The sequence below is a fragment of the Myotis davidii genome, unplaced genomic scaffold (genome assembly GCF_000327345.1).
Source record: "Myotis davidii unplaced genomic scaffold, ASM32734v1 scaffold404, whole genome shotgun sequence".
Taxonomy (NCBI): Eukaryota; Metazoa; Chordata; class Mammalia; order Chiroptera; family Vespertilionidae; genus Myotis; species Myotis davidii.
This window is the reverse complement of record NW_006295824.1, coordinates 236,405-244,647: the sequence shown is the minus strand read 5'-3', so window position 1 is coordinate 244,647 and position 8,243 is coordinate 236,405. Positions and strand designations below refer to the sequence as shown.

The window sequence follows — 8,243 nt, the reverse complement described above, 5'->3', positions numbered from 1 at the left end:
GAGGGAAGAAAAAATCCTGTGTGCTGAGTAGCTTAGCTGCAAGGCCCCCGGTTAAATGAAGCTCCTTTATCTGCTGTCTCTCTTGCTTTTGATCCTTCTAAAGAGTTAAGCCCATGACATCCAAGGTTAAAGCTTATTTCAGTCTTGTAAGTATGATTCTGTCTTTAAGCCTGTAATCAGAGCTATGGCGCTGTACTGAACAAAGCTACATCACATTTGGACATTGGTTTTGATAGAAAATGACACATTGGAACAATTTAAACTTAACCATCTTTATATAGCATTGGTTCATCATAAAAAAGGGCAACCATTTGTAAAACTGTCATCATTCTATGTGCATGCAGTGATGATCGTCTTGGCAAGGCAATGTTTCTTGCACGGTGGTCTATATAACACCTGTCTTGGAATCACTCACTGGGAGGGATTGTTGAGACTAATTTTCTAGGTCTCCATGCAGAGATTCCTTCTCATTAGCACTTAAGCTGTCCCACTTATCTGCACTTCCAACAGGGTTTGTAGGTGATTATAATGTCCAGTCAAGTTGTAGAAACAAAAGTTTCCTGGAGGAACAATGCAGCTATCCTAATCAGCTTGAATTCGTAAGGATATAAAAAAATTTTTTTAAACTCCTCTAACACTCTATAATTTACATTTTAAGTGGTGGTTTATGGAAATATACCCTTGTAAAGGCTTTTGCATTAGTATTAAACTATTATTTTATTTTTAAGCAATTCCTGTTTTTAAGTAAGGCTGTTTCTAGGTAAGACTATATGTAAGAATATACAACCTGTATCTTTATCCATTTTAAAATGTACTACGAGACATAGGCATATGTTAGAAAAGAGACTTTGAATAAGTATGTTATACTAGTATAATGTGATTTATTACATCATTGTTTTCAAAAGCCCCTAGAATATGATTTCACTTACGAATTCATCACCAATGGCTTTCCTACTAACTTTGGAGTTGAAGAAACAGAAACCTTTAGTTTCAATGAAAACACTTTCCTCATTAAAATGTCTTGTTCAAATATTTATTTCCTGGCAATGGTAATAGAAAATAAGAAGTTTAGGAACACTGTCTGCATAATAAAAATATGTGTGTACTATAGCAAATAATTTTCAAATATTTTATGTACTCATAAATGTACTAGATAGTCCAAATTTAAATTCTGAGTCAAGATTGGTATTCAAAGTGAAAATGTTTTATTATAGTTAAGTGATTCCATGGCTTCATCATTTATTGCCAGGAGTCTGGGTAGTCTTACTTAGCTCTCAGATTTTTGGTTTTTAGTTCCAAAATAACCCCACAAGGATTTATAGCACTATCTAGCAGGATTGGTTTTTTTTTTTAGGGTGAGAGAAAATATATAAAACACCCAATAAGTTACTCAAATTACTGCTATGATATTATTAGTACTGTGTTCATTATAATTGTAGTATTATGGAAATTGCATAATTACACAATATAAAATAAAAATATGATTACCGACTTGAATCATTTTACTATTAGATATTTTAAATCCACAGAAACTAAACTAGAACTAAAGTGCTATGTAAAATAGATCTACCCAGTTGCTTCCTCTGCAGCGGCCTTACACTCGTGTTTCACTTAAAAATTACTCAACGGCAGCCTTGGCCAGTGTTGCTCAGAGCATCGGCCTGTGCACCTAAGGGTCATGGGTTCAATCCTAGTCAAGGGCGTGTACTTGGATTGCAGGCTCGATCCCAGCCCAGTCAGGCTGTGTGCCAAAGGCAACCAACCAATGTGTCTCTTACACATTGATGCTTCTCTTCTCAGATGAGGATTAACAACAACAAAAATAATTAGCCAACAGCATACATTTGAAAATAGCACTTTGCCCCTCTACGCCTCACTCTGCTATTGTCACAATATGTGGGGTTTGCTATATGACTGTTAGAATTTTTGCAAATCTAATTTCTGCAATCAAGAAGTCTTTAGCCTTGTCATTATGTTCCATGAAACAGCACAAATGTTTCTGGTGTGCCCATTAGGTGAGGCACGTGGAGTCATCTTACAGCTTCAGAAATAGGATCTCAGCTCTGTTAGTCCAGACTTCACGAAGTCAGATGCTGAGAGAGTAAGGACCGCTAGACCTCAAAAAGGTCATGTGGCTTTAAAAAAATGACTGACCTATTGGGTTCTTTCTGAAAGGCTCCACTTAAAGCATTATTTTTTTCTCTAACGCTAGCGGCCTGCAGAAGATGCCCATCCTCAAGGACAGTTACTTGTCTTGAGCGAAATGCACTCTCCTTCCCATTCACCTCCTAGGCCTCAGCCCACCGCACCTGGTTCTCCCACTGCAGGCCTCCCAGACCCCACAAAGCACCGAGGGCCAAGGAAGCATTAATTTTAAGCACAGTTGAAGCTTTTCTAATAGCTCAGCATTAATATTAGATTATTATATTAAAAAGTGCATTAAATTATTTTGTGACTAATTTCTTTGCTTTGTAAACTTAGTGACAAAATTATCCTGTGTTTATGTTTGTTTCAATGAATTTTCTAAAATCACCATCACATAGAAAATTCTAAGGTAAGATAAAAAACATGAATGATTTAAAAATATTTTTATTTCAAGTATCACTTAAAATATTTCTTTGATATAATTCTGTTTTCTGGAGATAATTTCAGCTTAAATTTCTAATGAACTGAAGGCCCAAAATCAAGGTGTTTAGAGAGACATCTAAAACTTTTGACACCATGTGTTAGCTAATATTTAATGTTCATAAAATTAAGGCACTTTACAACTCAAAATGTAGTTATTAATAGAAATTAAATAGAATAAACTCAAAATGAGCTCAAGAACATGGCTGATTAAAAAGGTAAATTTTAATAGTTAATTTTCCCACAAGTAAATCCTCTTAATATGCTTCAATCAAGTTAGAAGGGTAGGCAATGAAGAAGGTAAAAACTCATTTACTTAAGTGTACAATTCTTTCTACAGGAGGGCCTGTTTTTACTAAATTTGTAAATGAGACAAATGTTTCAGTTATTAAGCATCAATAGCATATTGTGAAACATTCAAAGTGCTTTTCATTTTATTTAGAGAACTAGAGGCCCAGTGCATGAATTTGTGCATGGGTGGGGTCCAGCTGGTCTGGCCCCAATAGGGGGAGGTTAGAGCCAGTTGGGGCCTGACCCCGCCCTCCCCCAGGAAATCCCAGGCTTGATTAGGGTGGGAGAGGCTGATCAGTGGTGGGGCCATCTCGGGGGAAGGGGTCATGGGAGGTTGTCCGGTAGCCCCACGGAGGAGATGGTGGGAGATTGGCTGGCTGGCCCCGCCCCCCATGGGAGTGGGGGAGCAATCAGAGGTGTGGCCGGCTGGGGGGAGGGACTGTGGGCTGATCAGGCCAGTTCACTGGCCACAGTGGGCGTCCTAGTGACCAGTTGTTCTGGTCGTTTCAGCATTCTGGTTGCTGGCTTTTTATATACATATAGATTATATTAAAGACTGATTCACATAACAGGAGATAGATTGAAAATCCAAGCGTAGATATAGCCATTCAGTTGAATTGCTTCATTTATCTCTATCATCAACTCTAATATACATAAGAGGTAAGAATTTTCTATCCTATTCTTAGCTCTCAAAAATGACAAAAAAAACTTATATGGTGAAGGAGTGGTAAAGGCATGAAGATTGTCAGTGAGTGGTAAATGAACATTAAGTATCAAAAAGGGTTAGTAATGATTATGTGAATTGCTATGAGATACAGCAGCATTAAATATGTTATTTTTATCCTAATGTTTCTTCCCTAGTAGATACCTTTGGGATGTTATTTTCTTTCTTGTTCTTTTGGGGTGTTTTTATACAATGATGATTTTAACTAAATTATCCCAAAGGTCATTTTATTAAAATAATTTTCTATAATCTTTAATTGCTAAATAGGAAAGTGACAGATGGAGAAAATATGAAATGCTATTAATTTTCAGTTACATGATTTCAAAGTGTGTGGATTTTGAAAAAAATTACTAATAAAATAATGGTTTATTTTTGTTGGGAAAAATCACCATCACTTAGACAATTCTAAGGTAAGATAAAAAACATGAATAATTAAAATATTGTTTTTCTAAAGTATTAGCCTAAAGTAAAATATTCAGTTTAATACATCTGTATATATTTATATATTATTTAAAAATAGAAGTGTTAAAAATGCAATTATAGATGAGGTTAAAATACTTTATAGTTGCAAGTCAATTATCAGTATAAAATTCTTTAAAACCTCACTCCTATGAAAACCTTGCATTTATTATAGATGGTATTTGAATTAGTTATGAATTATGCTTGGCATATTGAATTTAGATTCAGATATGGTTTGGAGATTGTTGAATGGTAAAATGTCAGCTTAAAATGAATGTTTTACATAAAATATTATGAAAATTTAATTCAACCTTCTATATTTTAGACTGATAAGAAATCAATTAAATAATTTTAAATTATCTGTATATCTATTTCTATCAGAGGTTCTCAACCTGTGGGTTGCGAACAATGAAAATACATCCTGCATATCAGATATTTACATTCTGATTCATAACAGTAGCAAAATTACAGTTATGAAGTAACAATGAAAATAATTTTATGGTTGGGGCTCACCACAACATGAGGAACTGTATTAAAGGGTCATGGCATTAGGAAGGTTGAGAACCACTGTCAGTGCCAACTCAGAATCATGGAGTGAAATAATATAATGTAGTAGATAGCATGTGTAAAAAGCAGTACTATAAACCTATTTTAGTTAACTCTGAGATGGAAGTTCCTACAATGCATGTGAAATTAAATTAAATAAATAAAGTTACTTTATTGAATACTAGAGGTTCAGTGCATGAAATTTGTGCAGGGGCGGGGGGGCCCTCAGCCTGGCCTGCACCCTCTCGCAATCCGGGACCCCTTGGGGGATGTCCGACTGACAGTTTAGAGGGATTGGGCCTAAACCGGCAGTCGGATATTCCTCTCACAATCCAGGACTGCTGGCTTCTAACTGCTCCCCTGCCTGATCACCCCTAACCACTTGTCTGCCTGCTGATCACCCCTAACCATCTCTGCCTCAACCCCCACCATGGCGGCTTCATCCGGAATGACGTCCAGAAGGTCATTCGGCTATCCGGTCTAATTAGCATATTACACTTTTATTATTATAGATTGTTTTCCTAAATAAGTATTTCAGAGGCAGAATAGCTCTGAAAATAGCTGTTGAACCTAATCTCTAAATATTTGTTTTCAGAAAATAATTGAATTCTTACAATTTTTGTTTTACTAGAGAGGATGAAATTTCTAACCCTCATATATCAGAATCATTGAAATAGAATTTGTTTAAAATTATTTGAAAACTATTTATCTTAAGATATGTAACAAAGAAATTTGTAGGAAATATTTACCTATTGAAAGGATATCTTATACTCTGGAATATAGCATAAACTGACCTATAATGAAAACTATTAAATAATTTAGTGTACATGGGTGCCAAATTGTTTTCAACTTTGGAGCATCATCCACTCAACCAAAATAGGGTACATGTATATTTGTATTTGTCCTAAGATTATGGAGCTGACAGAATGTGCAAGGTCAAAAAATCAATTACGCATTATTCTTAGAAGTTACCTTGAGTTATTTTTAAAGTAAGATAACACATAAATACATAAGTAAATAAAATAATGATTTTTTTGTACATATAGTTGAAATACAGTCAATTATATCTTTATTATTAAAAGATAACTGTCATGTCTGGCAAAATATAAAGTGGGTAATTATTTTCAAAACCTAAAACTAGTGGTCCATGTTTGTCTCAACTGTGTATATAAATAAAAGTGAATACCATGATAAATAGGAAGAGGTGCTAGAATACTGTGTGAATGCATTTTCTCTCAGCAAACCATTGCATCATTACATTATATTGCAATGCAGAAGAAGCTACATGAAATGCACTAAAGCAATCCCAAATCATCCACATCTCTCAACAACTCACATATGTTCAGAAATATTTTGGCATGTCTTAATACCCCTCCAATTCTAATGCAATGATATCATACAAGGGAAAAGCAACTTCTAACCAAAATACTTCCATGCCATGCATACACCCATGCATACATATTACTGGAGAGAAGCAGTATGACCAGGGGCAGTGGGTAATGTGCACACAGCAGGCCATGACAGTGTGGGGTGGGGAAATTTGCACACAAGAGCAAACTTTATTCTTTCACAATAGACAAAAGGTTCACTTGAACCTTCACAGAGGAAAAAGCAAGGTATTAAAAATTGTCTATAATGCCTAAGTCATTGCCGAACCAAGTTAAAACTTTTCTAGGAGCCCTAGCCGGTCTGGCTCAGTGGATAGAGTGTTGGCCTGCGGACTGAAGGGTTCCAGGTTCAATTCCGGTCAAGGGCATGTACCTTGGTTGCAGGCATATCCCCAGGAGGCAGCTAATGGATGTTTCTCTCTCATTGATTTTCTAACTCTATCCCTCTCCCTTCCTCTCTGTAAAAAATCAATAAAATATATTTTTTTAAAAACTTTTCTAGGAATAATATTTACATCAGTATAAGGTCCCCTCCTGGGACAGACTTTCTATAATGAGGCTATTGTATTTTGCCTGTTCTGACAAATTAGAGTTTTAAAAAAAATTTTTTTCAGGTAAACCAGTAGTACTCATGAAAGAAAGGACACAGAATTAACTTTTAGACTCATTTTGATTATGTTGATTCAAAGATTTAGATTGATAGGACTGTTTCCAAATAGTTTTTGTTTGTTTGTTTGTTTTTTGGTGATGAATTTGGTCAACCCAGAGAGTTATTAGGTGCAGAAAATTATCTTTTAAAAATTAAAACGAGTAACAAAATTTTCACGACAATTATTATAAAAATAAATGGAATGCATTTAATTTTCAATAGATTTGTTTGAAAATCATTTTGTTTTAAAAAATAATTCAGTATTGACTATTTCTGAGGTAAACCTGCTTTTTCATCACAGTTCTTTGTTTGCATTTTTTATAAAGCAATATTTATCTTTTATACTAAAGCTCCTATAAGCATTAACTGTTTAGTGACTGGAAATTTAAATATATATCTCTCCCAAAGAGGCTACTATATGTGATTATTCAAATTTAATGCAAATAATACCGTTTCAAATTTACAGTTAAAATAATCAAGTAAAGGTGACTGGGCCATGTAAAAGAAGTATCTAGCTTTGTTGACAACAAATATGCAATTCTAGTAGGAAATAAAAAGACTTGAGAGATTATATATTATAATATAAGAAAGCTTAAGTGCTTTAAAATAATACTGGGTCTAGATATCTGTTATAAAATTCAGATTACTTTAATATTCATCTAAAATTATGTCTATGTCCATTCATCTAACACTATGTCTATTCTTAACTAAGGCATGTGGTAGCATCATCTGCAGAGGTTTTTTACAATACATTTTTTTTTCTCAGAAATTTTAGTTAGTAGACTGGACTATTTGTATAGGATTGGCTAGACTAAATTCTTGGCTTTGTTAGGTTTAAATTCAATCACTGAATATGTACATGTATCCGTGTGATCTCTTTCTTATGAAACATATCAATGGATGCCACTATCAAAACCAAAATTATTCATTTACTATACTATCTTAACATATCTTAACATTCAGAATGTGTTCTAAGAGACAAAGCTTTTTATTTTTGCCTAATTTTTAGATTTCTATTTTCTTTTTAAAATATATTTTATTGATTTTTTTACAGAGAGGAAGGTAGAGGGACAGAGAATTAGAAACATCGATCAGCTGCCCCCTGCACACCTTCCACCAGATATGTGCCCGCAACCAAGGTACATGTCCTTGACTGGAATCGAACCTGGGACCCTTCAGTCCGCAGGCTGATGCTCCATCCACTAAGCCAAACCAGTCAGGGCTAGATTTCTATTTTCTGATAAGAGGAGCTGCTTTTCAAACTTTTTGTATAAATAAATTTCCCATTTATTTTGAAACTTACTTTGTCAAAACACTTTTTATGGGGACTATAATAAGGCATGTATAATATTTCTGTTTAATATATATTAAAGTTTTTTTTGACTGATCCAATAACTTGGTTAAATAAGATGAAGAAGAACATTTAAATATCCTTTTACTGAGTGAGGGAAGACAAATGGAATTATTAGAAAAAGAGAGTATTCTTAGCTGAAGGGCGATGGTGGTATTTTGGCTTTACATATGCAAAGGGATGTTTCCCCACCAAACACTGCCTGGGTGC

The 8,243-nt window shown here is 34.5% G+C and overlaps 1 protein-coding gene across 1 annotated transcript in view; it reads right to left on the bottom strand.

Annotated features, from left to right (window-relative positions):
* The window catches only part of GLRA3 (glycine receptor alpha 3), a 126,085-nt gene that overhangs the window by 8,372 nt on the left and 109,470 nt on the right, over positions 1-8,243 (bottom strand). The window lies entirely within an intron of this gene.